General features: G+C 40.6%; 1 protein-coding gene across 3 annotated transcripts in view; it reads left to right on the forward strand.

The window, feature by feature from the left end:
* LYN (LYN proto-oncogene, Src family tyrosine kinase) overlaps positions 1-19,812 on the forward strand; it is a 132,186-nt gene that overhangs the window by 828 nt on the left and 111,546 nt on the right. The window lies entirely within an intron of this gene.

Here is a 19,812-nt window from a genome sequence, read left to right on the forward strand (position 1 = left end):
CTTTCCTCGCCCTGGGGGAAGGGTGTGAGCGTCAGTTCCCACTTTCGCACGTTCTCTGGGCCGGCTGTCGGCGTCTTCCTGATACTTTTGCATTTGGAGGGGCCCTTGTAATAGCCGCGTGGTCGCGTGGGATTTCTTTGGGTATCCGGTGTGTGAGTCTCAATGACCCCAAATCCGTCCAACTTCTTTGCCGGCTCAGAAGCCTGGAATCCTTGCGTCGCAGTTTCCCAGCTGTCGGTGGACCTGGGTCATTGTTGAAATTCCCTATTCGTGGGTTTCCTCATCTGTCAGAGAGCGTATTTACGCATGAACTATTAATGCGCATGAAGACCCGAGCGCTCAGTAGGCATTCCGTAAGTGGCGTGGGTATTTCTTACTGCAAATAATGTTGTCTGTAAAAACGAGGCTCCTTAGATCTCTGCAGTTTGATGGTTTAAATCTAAGGCGAGGCGTCGGTGGAAGACCCATCATCCCCCATGCTGGGACTTTGCTCTCCCAAAACAGGGCGCGGCTAATAATCTGTTTAATAAGTAAAGGAGGAAGTTGCCTTCCCAGTGCAGGAGCCAGGAGCCTGATGCCCTAAGCACTAGCGGTAAGGAAGGCTGACTTGTGTGTTGCCTGCCCGCAGACTGTCTGTTGGGGAGGGCTGGGAAGTTGTTTCTGTGCTGCCAAGCGCCTGAAGCAGGGCAGCACCCGGTGGGCTCCGTGAGAGTAAAGGAGCTTACTAATACTCAGAAGTCCTAGCCAAGGCAAGCTCTGCTGGGAAGGAGTGGGATTCAGTCAGGGCCTTGGTTTTCATTTGGCAGTAAGTGTTTGGAGGCTTGAAGAAGAGTATTGTAAATGGCCAGGGCCCTTGGTGACTGGTCCTCTTCAGAGTTGGGGGGGACCCCTCTTTCTTAGTGAAGGGTGGAGGGGAGCTGTCGGAAGCAAAGAGGAAACAGGATCCATGGAACCTGAGTTTTGGTCTCCTCCGCCATTGATGGGAGCTGTGGATTTGGGATAAGTAGGCTACACTGTGTATTCAGCCAACATTTCCCTCACCGTGTAAAAGGTGGTAACCAAAGCTGCCGCATGGTTTGCTGGCATGGGCGTAGTCTGTGGTCACCACTTCAGTGCACGCTCTATGAAAGGAGGAGCATTGATTTCCTTGTCTGAGCCTTCGTGGTGCCCTGCACACACTAGGTACACAAGAGAGATGCTTTGAAGGAAGGAATGAAGGACCTACTATTACCTGGCCCTGTGCACAGTCCGGGACACATGGAGACCGATGAACAGGCTGCTCCCTAAGTCATGCAGACCTGCTTGAACCTTTTGCTCTTGTTTCTAAAATTGGGGATTTGGGGGACTTTATTGACTCTTCAGCGACCCCAGTACTAATACTAAGTGGGAATCTCCACTCAGGACCAGTCTGTCTTGAATCACTGGGAGGGAGGCCATGGTTTGGTATGGTCTTCCCCCAAGGTAAGGTTGTACAATCAAAAAGACCCACTTTGTCTTGCAGTCATCGGTGTTCCAAAGGTGTTCCTTTCCCACCACTTCTAAGTGGCTTTCTTTTAGCAGCAAAACTGTTCAACACAGTTTTGTGAGTTAGTAACTTTTTCATATACATATTTGTATTCCATATATGTATGTGTTCCACATAGTGAATATTTGTATTCTAAAATAAATCATCAAAACATCTGGGATTCCTATTAGTGCAAGGTAATATATGGAACCCAAATTAAAACAGATTATCTGTAAACGAGCTCATACTAATTTTAAATCTGCGTGAGTAGAATACAGTGTGCACATTCACACAGCATAGGATACTGTACAGCTCATTGGTGCTGATTATCTCAGTGATCGCCCTATACTCAGTATTAATGTTGACAGTCATTAGTCAGACCTTGATCAATGATGCATATGGCAACAGAGGCTGCATCTCAGACCTCTCTTCTTAGTGTTGAAGGGGCTGACACCTTTCGCTTGCCTGAAGTTTGGTTCCATTTGAACCTCACCTGACCCCTGCAGTGCAGGCAGGTGGTGTGTCAAGGTCACAGGCCTGATTCCGTGGCACAGATATGAGTGGTGGGCATGTTTTCTGGCTCCAATTTGTGGCTTTTCCTACTTGTTTACCTTTGTACTCATAGTAGGGACTCAGTACTTGCAAAGAAAGAGAAACTAACATCTTTAATAAACATTTTTAAGTTAATTGCAGTAACAGATATACAACATAAACATTTTCAAGGCAGATAGTCACTAGGTCATTTCTTTTATCAACTGGTAATTATCTAACTAAGAGGCTAACGTGTAGGACTGACAGCAGTTAGCTCCGGGCGGCAGGGCGCTGAGTTATCTTTCTGGAGAGGAGTTTCTGTGCCTTTTGGCTCTGCTTCCTGCTTGCGGGACAGGGTAGGGAAGGAAAGGGGGTGTGTTGAGTTAGAGCTAAGGGGCTGATGATCCTGCTGTTGCTCTCCGCCTGCTTGGTAGACATAGAAGGGCCCAAGCAATATTTTGCAATTTTCCTCTCAAGCGTCTTCTAGAAGTGCCTCCTCCCGTGGACCTAAGATCCTTTTTGTGTGGTTGTAATCCCAGGGAGACCGTCACGGGAGGTGAAAATCGACAGTAAGGAGACAGGGTCTGTAGAATGTATGTGAAACCATTTTCTGAGCACCAGCTCTCTGCAAGGCACAGTTCTAAGCCCTTAACCCTTCCACAATAGACACCGCACTGCCTCCCATCTTTGCAGGGTGACCGTGGACATAGATGAGGATGGTGGGCGGGTTTTTTTTTCTTTTTTTCAGGCAGAAATAGTGAAAGATTTCTTACAGCTGCTTTGTTTCCTGGTATTTAAATTGTGAAACTTTGAGTTCACTCTATCATCATTTCTAAAACCTATTTTGAGTGAAGTTCTCATTTAGGGAAGAAGCCCAAGGGTAGCGAAATGGGAAAAAAAAAAAATCTGCCAATAGAGGAATTTAGATTTGGAACAGGCCAGTTAAAAGAGTTGAACCTTCATGTGGATATCCTTGGCTTGAGTTAGCCGGAAGGGCTTTCTTGAAATTTAGAATAATAACTTTCATTAATTACATGGGATAATGTGCTGATGTGTGGCAAGGAGTATAACAGCCTTTGTTCTTCATTTTTGAGCTTTTTCTTCAGTCTTGTTTTGGACTTTCCATTCTGTTATTACTGAAGAAGCTGTCAACATTCCTTACTGGCCACAGAGCTATTTCTTAAAGTTGTATCTACAATCAGGATGTAGTTTTCATTTATACAGCACTCTTCCAAGGTGTTTATTTCATTGTACTTTATTCATCCTCAGTATACTTCCAGTCTCCTTTCTCTAATTCCCTCTTCAACCCTTGAACCCTTTGTCTACTAGTGGTCTTATAAAGCATATAAATATACCTTCTCCAAACCGTGAATTAAACATGATGAATTGCTCTTGTATGGGAGCGTATTAGAGGTTCTTTTCACTGTAATTGTGTTAATTGCTCATAAATGCCAAGATACCTAAATGACTTTATTGTAGGAAATTACACAAATGGGGATACATTTACCCAGTCAGTTTGAGTGGCTATTTCTGGATTGTCTAGACTCAAGTTTTCTTGCGTTGTAGAACACCGGGATGTCTTCCTTTGTGTAACTCAGAGGGTCTTTTACTCTTCTCTCATTTCCTTTTTACAGTTCATGCTTCAGATAAAGGCAACTAGCCATGCCCCTCCATGGGCCCCACCTTTTTTGTCAGCATTGAAAGTCATTCTCACCCCAAAACATACCGATTGGGAAACTCTTCACCAGTGTTCCTCTTCTTTCCCTTCTTCGTCTCCATATTGGTAAAATGCACAGATTGAGCACTATCGTGATGGGGGGGGGTGCCCATTTTCAGGCCCCGGTGAGAGGGCACAGGGACTGGGAGAGACGGGTCTGCTTATTCTGCCTCCCGTCAAGCAGTGACGTCTTCTTGGCAGCGGGCCCCCGGGACGCCTGTCCTCTTACTGTAAATGCTGGCCCGCCCCCCGATGGCGCAAGGCGGGTGGAGAAGCTTGTCATGGAGAGGCCGTCTGGAGGGAGATGACCACTTCTGCTTTCCACGGGGAAGCTGTGTCACCAGGACAGAGGCAGCTGGAGGCCAGGGGAGGCGGCCCCCGGGGAAGTGATACTTCCTCCTCTTCTGCCGTCGGGCCTCCTCTGGTTATTTGCCTGCAGCCCCCACTTTCTTACCACCTCAGGGGTGTTACCGCCTCCTGACCTGTCCATTTTCAGTTTGCCCGAGAGAGAGAAACTGATTCCGCAGGCCATCCTTTCAGGGGGTGCAGAGCCTGAGGTGACCACGCTGGATTGTTCACCAACAGAAAAATGTACATTTTGAAATTCCCTGGGATAGAAACTGTTACGAAATTCTTAGTGGATGATTTGAAATGTTTTTATTGGCCAGACTATATAGTAATTTCTTAATCCTGACCACAGTGTTTCAGTGCTTTTTTTTTTTTTTTAGAGAAATTGTGACTTTACGGAACAATCATGCATCACATACAGGGTTCCCATACACCACCCTATTATTAACACCTTGCAAATGTGCTTGGTGTGGCACATTTGTTACAATGATGAAAGCACATTTTGTAATTGCACTATTGATTCTAGATACTCTTAAACCCTGTTAACTTAGGTTTCACTGTATTTGGTGGTTCCATGGACTTAAAAAAATTTTTTTTTCTAGTAACATACATACACCCTAAAAGTTCCCCTTTTAACCACATTCAAATCTCTAACCCCATGCTGTTTATTACATTCACGATGTTTTTGCTACCATCACCACCACTGATTAACAAAGCTTTTTCATTGTCCCAAATAAGAACCCTGTACATTTTCAGCCTTATGTCCTATCTCCACCTCATCCCTTGGTAACCTATTTTCTAGATTCTTATACGATGAGTTTGCTTATTCTAATTATTTTTCTGTCAGTGAGATCATACAATATTTGTCCTTTTGTGTCTGGTTTATTTCACTTAACATAATGTCTTCAAGGTTCATCTGTATTGTTGAATGCATCAGGACTTCATTCCTTTTTACAACTGAATAATATTCCATTGGATGAATATACCACATTTTGTTTATCCATTCATGTCTTGATGGACACTTGGGTTGCTTCCATCTTTGGGCAATTGTGAATAATGCCACTGTCAACATCCATATACAAATACCTTTCGAGTCCCTGCTTTCATTTCTTTTGTGTTATATACATAGAAGTGGGATTGCTGGGTCATATGGTAGGTCCATCCTTAACTTTCTGAGAAACTGCCAAACCATTTTCCACAGCAGCTACACCATTTTACATTCCCACCAGCCAAGAATGAGTGTTCTTTTTCTTTTTTTTTAATTGTAATAATCTATTTCACTGAATTTAATATAGCCAAAATACTATCATATAACATGTCATAAATATAAAATAATTTAAGGAGAGATTTTTCCCTTCTATTGTCTTTCTTTTTTTTTTTTTAAAGCTACATAGATCACACAAAATATTCTTATTTCTTTACAAACTCTCCCAACACTTGTAGTTTTCCTTTTCTAAAAAATAGTAGCCATTATAGTGGATGTAAAATGGTATCTTATTGTGGGTGATTTGCATTTCCCTAATGGCTAATGATACTGAGAGTTCTTTTCTGTGCTTTTTGGCCATTTGTATATCTTCTGTGGAGAAATGTCTATTCAAGTTTTTTTGCCATTTTTAAATTGGGTTGTCTTTTTTGTTGTTGAGTTGAAAGATTTCTTTATATGTTCTAGATATTAAACCCTTATCAGATATATGGTTTCCAAATATTTTCTCCTGTTGTCTGTTGTCATTTTATTTTCATGATAAAGACCTTTGATGCATAGAAGTTTTAAAATTTGATGAAGTCCCATTTATCTATTTTTTTCTTTTGTTATTTGTGCTTTGAGTATGAAGTCTGGGAAGCTAGACTAAAACAAGGTCCTGAAAATGCTTTCCTGTATTTTCTTTTAGGAGTTTGATACTTCTGGCTCTTATATTTAGGTCTTCGAGCCATTTGTTGTTGATTTTTATATATAGTGTGAGGTAAGGTCCACCATCATCTTTTGCGAATGGAGATCCAGTTTTCCCAACACCATTTGTTGAAGAGACTATTCTTTCCCCATTGAGTCGTCTTTGCCCCCTTGTCAAAATCAGTTCGCCATCAGTATGAGGGCTGATTTCTGAGCTCTCAGTTTGATTCCATTTGTGTATCTCTATGTCTGTCCTTGTGCCAATAACATGCTGTTTTGATTACTATGGCTTTGTAGTAAATTTTAAGATCAGGAAGTGTGAGTTCCTCAACTTCTTTTTCAAGTAGGCTTTGGCTATTTGGGGCCCCTTATATTTTCATATGATTTTTTTTAAATTTTGGAAATGAGTTTATTTCATTCATGTGCAAATAATGAACTGATGGTCTACCCATAAACTCTATTTTCCAAAACCAACAGGAGTTTTTGTAAAGAAAATAACACAACAAATTTTAAAATTTGCTTCTAACTTAGAGCCAAGCTGAAAGAATAAAGCTTTTTTCCATCTAGAATCTTAAGTTAGTTGAAATTAATAGAGTTTAGTGCCATTTCAGGAAAAGATTATTCCACTCTTACCCACAATATCCAATCAGAATGTTACACTTCAACCACATCAGAACAGTCCAGCAGAATTAGGCTTCAATCTCAAGGGCCAAACACTTACCTAAGATGCTAGTAAACCATACAAGAAATCTTAAAATCAAAATAAAACTATCATTTGAGGCCAATTGTCATACAGGTTGTTAGTTCCTTATTGTAACCCCAAAGCGAGTATTTTACTGCAAAAAAATTAAGGTATCAGCCATCAATTTTCTGTTATTAATTATTACATATGTACTGCCTAGGGCCATTATCCAAATGACATGACCATTTTATGCCCATAATGCACTTCTGTAATTACACTCAGAATATTCATGATTTGCATAAATACAACTTAACAGTAAAGGTTTAAAGTTGAGATACAATCTAACATCCATATCATCTGATGTATTATAGAGAGCAATGTAAAGAAACATGTATTTTTAATCTCCTTTCACTTGAGTGACCTTATGTAAAAAAATAAATGAATAATTTAGAAGTTCCAGGCTTCCAGAGGAGATTTCCAAATGCATGTATAGAAAGTGAGATTTTAAAGAAATGTCTTCCATGTCCACATTCTGTTGTAATTGGTGTACCCATTTTTCTTCCAGCTGCTTTCCTTTGCCTGCAAGAGGAGCCCAGATAAGCTGGGTGTTTTGTTTGGCTTCTTTGATGTCCTGAACTTTCTGTGGTTCTTTATTTTTTTTTAACCTGTGCATTATAATTTTAGCATGGTGCTTCTGTTTAATTTCTTTGGCTCTATTCATTGCTTTAATAGTTTTATTCCATAGCTCTCACTGGTACTTGACAGGCTCACTTCTTTTCTTTTTTCCTTTTTTTTTTGAGGTACAGGGGTTGGAGATTGAATCTGGGACCTCTTATGTGGGAAGCTGGCACTCAACCAGTGAGCCACATGGGCTCCCAACAGCTTAATTTCTACCCTACATTTTTCAAATTCAAATGAATTGTCCAGTATAAGCTCTTTACCAGCTGCTTTCCGGTATGCTTTAGTCCACCTGACATTGTGAGGATTATGCTTTTTTTAAAAGTTTTTATGACTTTTGGATTTACAGAATCTGAACACTTTACAATAGTTGCAGATGAACATCATGCCCCACACAGAAATAATACTTTCTATATGCATATTGAACTCACGTGCGTTACCCACAGCCAAATTCTTCCATATAAATTTGATGATTGTCTTTTCCATTTCTGCAAAGAAGATTGTTAGAATTTTTATTGAGATTTCATTGAATCTGTAAATTACTTTTGGTGAACTTGACATCCTAATAATATTTAGCCTTCCAATCTATGAGTGTGGACTACCCTACCATTTATTTAGGTCTTCGTTTTATTTTAGCAATGTTTTGTGGTTTTCTGTATACAGGTGTCTTGGTTAGATTTACTCCTAGTATTTGTTCCTCTTATTCAGGATTGTTTTTCTTTTTCTTTTTTTAAAAATTTTTATTTGTCTTTTTTTTAAAGATACATTGATCACAAAAATGTTACATTAAGGATTTTTTTTCTTGATTTCTACTTCAGATTGTTCATTACTAGTGTATAGAAACACTGCTGGTTTGGGGGTGTTTATCTTGTACCCCACACTTTGCTGAATTCATTGATTAGCTCTAGGGCTCTGTTGCGGATTTTTCAGGGTTTGCTGTGTGTGAGATCATGTCTTCTGCACAGAGGGGAAGTTTTACTTCTTTTCCAATTTGGATACCTTTTATTTATTTTTCTTTCCTAATTACTCTGGCTAGAGCTTCCAGTACAATGTTGAATAACAGTGGTGACTGAGGGCATCTTTATCTTCTTTCTGATAATAAGCAAAACTTTAAGTTCTTTACCATTGAGTATGATGTTAGCAGTGGATTTGTCATATTTGCCCTTTATAATGTTTTGAAAATTTCCTTCTATTCCTAGTTTTCTAAGTGTTTTTATCAAGACAAGATGTTGGATTTTGTCAAATGCCTCTTCTGTGTCAACTGAGATGACTGTGTGTTTTTTCTTTCATTCTGTTAATGTGATATATTACATTAATTGATTTTCTTATATGGAACCAACTTTGCTTACCTAGTATAAATCTCACTTGATCATTGTGTATAATTCTTTAAATATGCTATTGGATTCAGTTTGCTTATATTTTGCTGAGGATTTTTGCATCTATATGAATAAATTTCTTTTCTTGTAGTATCTGTATCTAGTTTTGGCATGAGGGTGATGTTGACATCAAAGCATGAATTAGAGAGTATTTCTGCATCTTAAATTTTTGGAAGAGTTTGAGCAGGATTGGTATTAATTCTCCTCCGTGATTGGTAAAATTCTCCTCTGAAGCCATCTGCTCTTGGGCTTTTCTTTGTTGGAGGCTTTCAATTACTGGCTCAATCTCTTTACTAGTTATTGGTTTGTTGAGATCTTTCAGTGGTTTTTGTTTGTTTTTGGTTTGGTTTTTTTTTAGGTCTCGGGAACTGAACCCGGGACCCCATGTGTGGGGAACTGGAGCTCAAACACTGAGCCACATCGGCTTCCCTGAATTGGATTTTTCATTTGTTTTGTCTGTTGTTTGTTTTTGTTGTCTTTTTTTTTTCTTTTCCAGGAGGCACTAGGAACCAAACCCCGGGCCTCCCATGTGGGAGGTAGAAGCTCAGCCCCTTGAGCCACATTGCTCCCTCAGTGCTGTTTCAAAAATTATTTAAGCTGTAGCCACTAGGCACGTTCTTGGAATAGAGCAGTGGTTTTCAAATTTCTTTGCCCACCATCCATGTTAAGGAATATGTTTTTCTTTGTGCCTGAATACACAAAAATCCATATGCAAAGAAACAGAAAGAAGAGTTTAGTAAGACAGCCCCTACGCATAAATTGTTGGGGAAATGAGAGCTGGGACCCAAGTTGCCAAGATCTACTAGAGTTTAAAACACATACATGTATACCTAGCAATTCTACAACCTTTGGGATAGTTGTGGAGGTTTTTTTCACAAATACAAATTAAGATATATACCTCATAGAAACCTTAAAATAGAGTATTAAATTATACTTATTAACATGAAAAGGATGTTTTTAAAAAGCTGAACAAATTCAAAGAGACAGTACTTTAAGGGGTCTGAGGGAGTGAAGTTGGGAGTTATTGCTTAATGGTTGCAGAAATTTCTGTTTGGGGTAATGGATGGTGCTAAAGGTAGAACAACACTGTGAATACAATTAACACCACTGAAGTATATTCTTAAAAATGGGTAAAACGGAAAATTTTACATATATATATGCATAATAAGAACAAAAAGGCCAAATACAAACTGGTATGTAATATAAGATACAATTTCTAAGATAACATATTCACATATAGGACACAATCTATAAGCTATGCATATCAGAAATTTTTTATGCTAAAGTTTTAATAGTGATTACATTCTGATGGATGAATGCTGATTTTTTTTCTTTTGCACATTTTCATTGAAAACAATGAGCTTAAAAAAAACAAAACAAACAAATAAACAAAAAAGAACAAGCATCACGTTTTGTTTCGCTAAGATAAGCCTCCTCATAGCTGTTATTTTATTTACTTGCTATGTTGATCCATGTGGTGAAAATGCCATTACTTCCTTTTATAGATGACAAATAAAAAGTTTGCAGAGACTCAAGAATGTACAGTTAGTAAGAAGAGTGGGGTGGGGGTTAAATTCCTAGAACAGACATAAAATCTCCTTCAAATCCATTTCAAAGTGCAGATGGATTTAGGTGACATTAACAAAGACTTATATGTAAGAAAGTTTTACCCTATGAAATTCTCTTTCAATCCTTCCCATTACATCTGAGAAAGTCTTTTACTTTTTTTAAATATATTTTTTATTAGAGAAGTTGTAAGCTTACAAAGAGCACCGCTTATTATTTTAAGTGACAGTATAATGAGCAACGAAAGAGAGTGAGTATGACCCCAGAAGGAATCAGGGAGCTTTGGAGCAAAAGGGGTAAGAGTGACGTTTTTATGGGTCTAATTGCAAGCAGACCTCCCCCAAGAGGGTGGACTGTGCTGAGCACGTTTGCAACTGTTGCTGCTGTAAACATTTCCTTCAGGAAACTTTAACTTCAGTTTAGTAGGCCTTTCTTGAGCACTCACTGAGAGGTGCAGAGTCAAGAGCTGGGGTGCACATCTGCTTGCATTGGTTGAAGGCTTGAAGGAGGATGCCTGCATAAACCCGGGGAGAAAAAGGAGGACCGGATCGTGCAGAAACTACGTTCGGTGCTCTGACAACTTGTCCTGGGTAAGTGGGTGATAAGGCTCGAAAACAAGTAGTCTTGCAGGGTCCTTGTCTGTAGTACTAAGTGTTCAATTTTTTTTTTCCAATTTTTGTTGCGGTCACATCTATGCAACATAGCATTTTCCATTTTAACCACTTCCAAGCACACAATTCAGTGGCGTTAATTACATTCACCATATTGTGCTCTCACCACCACCATCCATTACTAAAATTTTTCCATTGTCCCAGACAGAAACTCTGCCACCATTAAGCATTGGCTCCCTAGTAAATGTTCAATTTCTTTTTTTTTTCCAAAGATTTATTTATTTATTTAAATCCCCCCCTCCCCGGTTGTCTGTTTTCTGTGTCTGTTTGCTGCATCTTGTTTCTTTGTCCGCTTCTGTGGTCATCAGCGGCACGGGAGGCGTGGGCGGCGCCATTCCTGGGCAGGCTGCACTTTCTTTCGCACTTGGCGGCTCTCCTCCCGGGCGCACTCCTTGCGCGTGGGGCTCCCCTACGCGGGGACATCCCTGCCTGGCAGGGCACTCCTTGCGCGCATCAGCACTGCGCATGGGCCAGCTCCACACGGGTCAAGGAGGCCTGGGGTTTGAACCGCGGACCTCCCATGTGGTAGACGGACGCCCTAATCACTGGGCCAAGTCCGTTTCCCTAAATGTTCGATTTCATTATGCAAGTAAAGGAGAACCATTGGAGCCCTTTAATGAAAAATTTATTTTTTTTTCTTTACGGGTAGCTTCATGCCTAGACTCTTTCGTAATAAGTTCTTTATGATATTGCCAAATAATGAAGAGGTGTGGGGCCTCAATTACTGCTTTGAATAGGTGGATGCTTAGCTGAGAGACTAAAAGTAAATTTCACGGACTAATTTGAATGTAGAAAATAACATTTATTGCTGCTTCCCATGACAACAGAGGGCTTACCTACACTTGTCATCTTCACTTGCAGTAGGTACTGGTTATAGCGCTAAACAATGGTGATCTGGCCAAAACATTTATCTAAGTCTTCTTGATAATGCCACGGTGTTAAAGAAATAGCAATTTTGAGTTGAGGTCCATATTTCTGTTGGATTGTCAGTCTTTCCCATTTGATTTAAAAAAAGAAGATGCAGCTTGATGTTGTGATTGTTCTGATAATACATAAGATTAATGTATTAAAACCATCACTGTAAGTATGAATCTCTAGGAATTGTTGTCAAAACAAGCAACTATCTGCTAAATCAGGCATAACCTACAGAATACCTACTGTGTTCAATGCCCATGAGAGATTATTAACTTTAAAATTGTATAATAAGGTAGAAAGAAAATGGATTTCTAAAGTAGACTGAGTTCACGTCCAGGCTCCATCACTTTGTGACTTAATTGCATCATTTCTTTATTTACAAAGTGATGATAACACACCCTCTCAGGTTTGTGGTGAAGATGAACAGAGCTAACATTTATTTAGTCTCCTAACACTGTTTCTGGTACCCAATTGGCATGGAATAATTCATAGTTGTTTCATTAGATGATGATCTTCCCACCATCCAGTAAATTCTTGGAGAGGAAGACCCTGTTCTTTCCTTCCATTAACCAACATATGGAGAGTTGTCACAGCCCAAAGACAGTCCAGAGTTGAGTGGAGGGGGCAATCGTAAACCATCCTGTCTAGCATAGTGTAGACTATGTGCAGGAAACTTGGGTGTTCACTTAGTTGTACTTCTGGTCTACCTACTAGGTACCAGGAATTGTGATAAGCTCAGAGACTTCAGAAGTAATCAAGATGGTCCCTGAATTCATAGATTCCTGAAGTCATAGGGCCATGGAGTGTGAACATGGGGTTCACAGAAGGTGACTGATGCTGTCCTAGATGCATGTACAAAGTGCTCTATAAGCAGAAAGAATGGGTGTTTGGTCATGGTGAGACCATGGATGCTTGAGCTGGGTCTTGTAGGAGAGAAACAATTCATCAGTTGGTAGCCTTAAAGGGACATGTAAAGGTGTTTAGAGATGTCCTGTATCCTTAAATAATGGAAGGCTTTGTCATCTGGGGAGTGCCCGGGAAATATGGGCACAGGCTGGCCAAATGAATCCTGGCTCCAAATGAATCTTGAATATGGAGTTTATAGCCATCAACATAATCAAATGCAACAGCATAAGAGTTGACTTTGTCTTTCTGGACCATGTTGATGTTGAATTATTTTGAATTTAGTAAATGCAAAATGTGTATAACAAAAGAAATTTTAACAAGTTAAATTTCATGTTTGCCTGGATATCTCTTACTTTGTAGGTTTCAGTTACATTTTTAAGCTTTCAATAAATTAAGATAGACATTAGTGAATACTTTTTCAAGAGTCAAGTAGAACAAAACACTTTCTGAGCTCTTTGGGGAATGAATCTCAAGTGTTAGATTGTTGCTGTAGTCATGACAAGTCATCAGCTATGGTACTGCTGTACCGACTTAGCAAATGTCTTGTCCCCTTCTGATGTCAAGTGTCAACCACTCAGCTGGTCACCTTCCTTGGCATCTAACCTAAGAATTATAGAATCTTCTTGAAGGAAGAGATTCTGGTGGTGTCCCCTGCACAAACTCCTTAACAGGTAGTCACCTTTCCTTGCAGATACTTCTCTTGAGGTGATGGAGATTGCATTGTGGGAAGCACCATGGCAGGGATCTTACTCTTGTGGTCCATTCCACTTTGGGACAGCTGTGCTTATAAGGAGCTTCTTCACCTGTGCCACACACAGTCTTTTCTTCCCATTCCCCTGCCTATGGGTTCTAGTTCTTCTCTGTGGCACTGTTTTCATAAATTTGAGGCAGCCACTTATGGACTAGCTGATGAATAACTATTCAGTGTGGCCAGAAGTAGAGGGTGTGGAGACATGATTGAATGCCCACCTTGCACGATTACCCCTTCTCTCTTCCTAATGGAACCCAGGTCTTGTTCAGGATCCATCTTCCCCACTGAAGATTCTGCAGAAGTTTCCCCCATTCCCATCTATAGAGAGGCTCTGATAGGTCTAAGGTCTCTGTTCTTGGGTTATTGGATACACTTTGGTTTGAAAGTAATCAGGAGAGCCAAGCAATGCTCCATAGAGAATCCTAAGCTATAAGCAGAAAAGAAGTGGAGGAAGAGGAGGTAAGAAATATGGAAAGTGAGAGAACAAATGAAGGATAAAGGGGAAAAACATGTAAGAGATGGGAAGTTGAAAGGGAAATTCTTTGAGCTATCTCCTTTTGGATTACTAATTTGGTAACCTATATACAACCTAAAATTTCCCACTCTAACTACTTTCAAATACACGGTTCAGTGCTAATTACATTCACAACGATGTGCTACCACACCACCATCCATTACTAGAACTTTCCCATCACCCAGACAGAAACTCTGTACCAATTAAGCATTAAATCCCCATCCTCTACTCCTACCCCAGCCTCCAGTAACCTATATTTTCGTTTCTGACTCTATGAATTTGCATATTTTAATTTTTTCACCTAAGTGAGATCATACAGTATTTGTCTTGGATTCCTAATTCCTAATGCACGTGATTCCTGCTTGTCCTCTCCCCACATCCATGCAGACTGGTGTGGATCAGTGCTAATATTTGGGCTTCAGTAGCCACAGTTCTGTGGTTTGGCTGTTAGCCCTTTAAAAAACAGTCTATTTCTTGAGTCCTGTGTGTTGGGCATTGTGGCAGTTGCTCTGGGGAAATAGAAGCGTTAGTAAGTTTGAGGTTCCTGCCCTAGAGCGCTGCCTTGTAATCTTTTCACCCTGAGTTTTTCACAGATCAGAATGTGGACAGAATCATGTGAGGGTTGTGGGTGGGGCAGTAACGCTCATGCTCAGGAGCTCCCTGGGCACCTGCGTCAGTGCTCGAAACCAACATCCGTGGTAAGAAGGAAGGCAGCTCTGTGTGGTGTTAGAGCACAAGCTGGGGTCAGTTGCATTTGGGTGTAAAAACTCAGGTCTGTCACTTCCTAGTTGTGCAGGGATGGCAAGTTAACCAGCCTCACCAGTGTCAAGGACCTCGTATTTAAACCTCATAGTTGCCTGTGAGGATTCTGGGATGGATTGAATTCAGAATTAGCCACATGAGAAACTTAGAGCGATCAGTAGTAATCATTTGCTTGAGTTTCTCAAAGTTGAACATGGAACTACCATATGACCCAGCAATCCCACTTCTTGGTATATACCCCAAAGAATTGAAAGCAGGGACTTGAACAGATATTTGTAAACCAGTTCTCACAGCAGCATTATTCACTAAAGGAAAAAGGTGCCCATCGATAGGTAAGTCGATAAATAAAATGTAATCTCTCCATACAATGGAATATTGTTCAGCCCTAAATAGGAATAAGTCCTGATACATGCAACAGCATGGATGAACCTGGAAGACATCATGTTGAGTAAAATGTCAGATGCAAAAAGACAAGTGTTGTTGATCTTGCTTCTATGAAATACCTATGATAAGCAAATTCATAGAGCTAGAAAGTAGAATCCAGGTTACCAGGGACTGGTGGAGGGTGGGGGAGATGACACAAAAGGGGGGAATTATTGCTTAGTGGGTGCAATTTCTGTTCGAGGTAGTGAAAAAGTTTGGGTAATGGTTGGTGGCGATGATAGCACAATGTGGTGAATGTAATGAATACCACTGAATTGTATACTTGAAAGTTATTAAAATGGGAAATTTTATGGTGTACATATGTTATCACAATAAACATTTTTTTAAAAAAAGTTGACACCCAAGTGTTTTGTGTGGCAAATGTGGGGACTTTTGAGTTGTGTGTGTATATATTTATATTGTATATGTATATACAAAAAGTTTTTAAAAAAGGAAAGTTGCTTAATGAGTAGTAAAGTATACAAATAGATAGGGGTGGTCTTGAGTTTGATAAACTGCCTTATTTGGGCTGAGGATTTGCCTACCAAACAGGCTGGTGCTCACTTTTTTTGTGGTATGTGGGGTGGGTGGGAGGGAGGACTTTGATGCTGTATCATTTAACACAGGACCTTTGGGGACTGATGACTTGAAATATTGAAATGGCTGTGGTGTGAGACAGTATGATAACAGAGAAATTTACAATGATAGATTGTGAATGAGCAGAAAGAGGAGCTTCCTAATAAATAAGGCTGCTGCTGTGTAAAATAGTCCTTCTCCCTCTCCATCCTTAGAAATGTGTAAGCAAAGGCTAAGGATTCTGTTTTGGGGTGTGTTACAAAGGGTTGGATGTTACGGTTCTTAAAAGCGCTTTCTGGTTTTGATGATTCTGTTATATATAGCAGTGTACGCATTGATTCCAAGTTATATAATAGGAAAGAGTGTTTGCACACAGTCCTTCCTAAGAGAAGTTTGCCAAATGCAGGGCTTTTTATTTTTTGTAATTTATGTGTAACACACATACTGAAAAGTGTAGAAAACACACAAGTCCAGCGCAAAGCAAATACTTGGGCCACCACCCTCAGATCAGAACAGAGCTCACATCTGAAGCATCCCTGGTGCTCTCGCCTAAACAGCTCCCTGTCTTTGCAATGGAATCTCTATCCTGACGTCTAGTTTAAGGTTAATTTCCAATGGAAGCTTTTCTTTCCCTGGCCCTGCTGTTTTCGCTGTGTCCATTCACTGTGTGATCTTCTGTATCTATTTCTCTTTTTGTCTTCCCTTTTCCTTTTGTTTTTGTTTTTTTTCTCCTCCAGGATTCCAGGATTCAATCCAGGGACCTCTGATGTGTAGAGAGGTTCCCTGCGCTTCACCTTGACTTTCCCCTTTGTCTCTTTTTCATTGAGTCATCATCTGGCTGCACTGGCTCACCACACGGGCACTCAGCGTGCCACGCAGGAATTCGGCTCACCACGTGGGCTCGCCACATGACACTTGGTTCACCACGCGGGCACTCATGCAGGCTCTTGGTTCGGCATGTGGGCACTCGCGCGGGCATTCAGTTTACCATGTGGACACTTGGCTTGCTGCGTGGGCACTCGGCTTGCCAGGCAGGCACTGGCTTGCCTTGCAGGCACGCTTTCTCTCTCTTTCTCTCTTTTTCTTTTCTATCAGAAGGCCCCAGGGATCGAACCCGGGTCCTCCCATATGGTAGGCAGAAGCCCTATCACTTGAGCCACATCCACTTCCCACCAATGGAAGCTTTTTAACAACAAAGTGTGAGAGGTTGAAAAGCAGTACAGATATTCAATGGTTTGGCAAATAATCAGATGTTAAAGCTGGATCAGATTGCTGCTGGTATGTCTGTGTGCTGAGTGCTTACAATCCACTCTGAAAGTAAATCCTTGTCCTTTTCTAGGTTATTCCATTGCTAAAATTCTCACCAGTGAGTTTTAGCTGAGCCTTACTTAAATACCTATTTCATCCATCAATTAATTAGTTAAAAGAGATGGCCCCAGCCATGTGGCTTGTTTTCCTTCCCATCTTTGAAGAGCTAAGTAAATTCATAAATGCAAACGTTTGGTTGTGATAAGTGTGGTTTCCCAGAGCCCATGTGTGTTTAAATATCACCACCCCATTCTGTACATAGAAAAATACTACCTGGTTTTGTGAATTCAGTTATTCTTCAGTAAAATAAGATTCATTTTTTTGATATTTAAGGAACACGCCCTTGTTGTCGACTGTGTTTGGTAAGCTTCTGCTGCAGCTAGACTCCATTTTTATGTTTGTTGGTGAGAGAGGGGCACAATTTGACCTTGAAATTTGTTCATCCATGAAGGTCATGCCTCAGTTATTCATCATTCAGGAAACATTGCTTGATTACTCATTACTCATGACTATGCATGATTATGGCTTGCAGTCAACATTTGTTAACTCTCAATAGCATGATTGTTCTATATATACTCAGGAAGGTATAACATTTTTAAAAGTAGAAAGAGGAGTATAAATTTCTGTTTGTTAGTTGGAATGTAAAATGCTGCTGCCACTGTGGAAAGCAGCATGGTGGTTCCTCAAAAAGTTAAATATTGAATTACCATGTGGCTGGCCATTCCACTCCTAGGTATATACACAAAGAAAGTGGAAATAGGGTCTCAAATAGGTACTTGTACATCAGTGTTTACAGCAGCATTATTCACAAAAGCCAAAAGAAACAAAAGATGGCAACTACTGAAGTGTCCATCGACAAATGAATGGATAAGCTACTCTTGGTACATACACACAATGGAATATTATTGAGCCATAAGAAAGAATGAAGTTCTGAGAAATGCTGGAACACAGAAGAACACTGAAAACATCATGCTCAGTGAAATAAGCCAGGCACAGAAGGACAAATATTGTATGATATCACTTATAAGAGATGACTGGAAACAGCAAATTCAGAGATAGAAGGTAAATTAAAGGTTAACGGGAAATGGGGGATAAGGGAAAGGGAAGTGTTTGTAAAATAAAATTTTAAAAAGTATACGAAGGGAAGTGGATGTGGCTCAAGCAGTTGGATGCCCACCTACCACATGGGAGGTGCCACGTTTGGTTCTGGGTGCCTCCTAAAGAAGATGAGCAAGACAGCAAGCTGACATGAGGGGCTGGCACGGTGAGCTGACACAACAAGATGATGCAACGAAGAGACACAATGAGGAAACACAATGAGAGACACAGTAGGTGGGAGTGGAGGTGGCTCAAGCCATTGGGTGCCTCCCTCCCACACGGGAGATCCTGGGTTCAGTTTCCGGTGCCTCCTAAAAGGAAGACAAGCACACAACTAATAGACGCAGAGAGCAGACAGTGAGCGCAAACGACAGGTGGGGGGAGAAATAAATAAATAGAATAAATCTTAAATATATATGTGTGTATATCTGAAGAACATATGCAAGCAATGAGGGATTCAGGTTCCTGCCTTTTTGCATAAAAGTCACAAGTTGTGGTCCAGGTCAAAAGCCAGGAATGAATATCCACACCCCAGGAGGAGACGTGGACCCCCAGTTCTGATTCTAGGTACCCCCTCCTCCAGTTGAATTTCCTCCGTTTCTAATGCTTTGCATCTCTGCATTGTCATCCTTTTTTCTGTTGGCCACCGTCGGATGCTGCAGAAGTATGATTTGAACAAGGAATAAATCCTGGGATCAGAGGAGCATGTGGCACCAAGAATACTACTAGATCAGAATAATTTTCAGTGAAGAACCGAGAGATCCTTATTTGGGAATTAAAAAAAAAAGATGGGAAATACTTGGCTGGATTCCTCATTTATCTTTACAAAGAATGTAGGGTGGGGATTAGTGCCGACCTTACCGCTGGTGAGAAATGTGTTGCTGCTGAACTTTAGGGTTTCTGAGGAGCAGTGCAGTGTCACAGCTCACAGCTAAGAATTAGGATCTGAGTTCTAATCCAGGTTCTGTTACCTACTGGTCTTGGGGCCTGAGATCAAGTTCCTTAAGCTCTTCAGGCTTCAGTTCTTAATATAAAAAACAATGGTTATGGATGCTTGCCTAGTATCTCATCCACTTGTTGCAAATGAGGCAATATACCTGAGATCCTTTTAAGAAACCTCACTCACTTGAGATTACAACAAAATTGCTTGTATTACAATATAATGCCCCTAGCTTTGTCTTGATTATGGAGGATCCCCATTTCCTCTCCCCCTTCACAGAAACTCTGGGCTGTTTCTGTTGAATTCATTCATCTCTCGCCACCTGTGAAACTATTTTGTGTACATATCTGTTGCAAATTCGCTCTTAGCATGTTATGACAAAAGGCAAAGGGAAAACATTTCCTTTTATTACTAGGTGGTGCTAACATCCTGCGATGGGGAAAGCAATGTAAAAAGTTATACGCACATTGCCCTAATCAAAATGGTGGAGTGAGAAGCTTCAAGACTCCATGCCCCCACAGAAGATTTAAACAATCAGTAAGAACTGGCAGAAACATCTTTCTCAAAGCTCCAGTGAACAGTTAAAGGACTGCAGTAACTGGGCAAATACCAAATCAAGAAAAAGGCTACTTAAAAGTGTTAGGATGTCATGAAGCCC

This window comes from Dasypus novemcinctus, chromosome 14 (assembly GCF_030445035.2).
Source record: "Dasypus novemcinctus isolate mDasNov1 chromosome 14, mDasNov1.1.hap2, whole genome shotgun sequence".
Classification (NCBI taxonomy): Eukaryota; Metazoa; Chordata; class Mammalia; order Cingulata; family Dasypodidae; genus Dasypus; species Dasypus novemcinctus.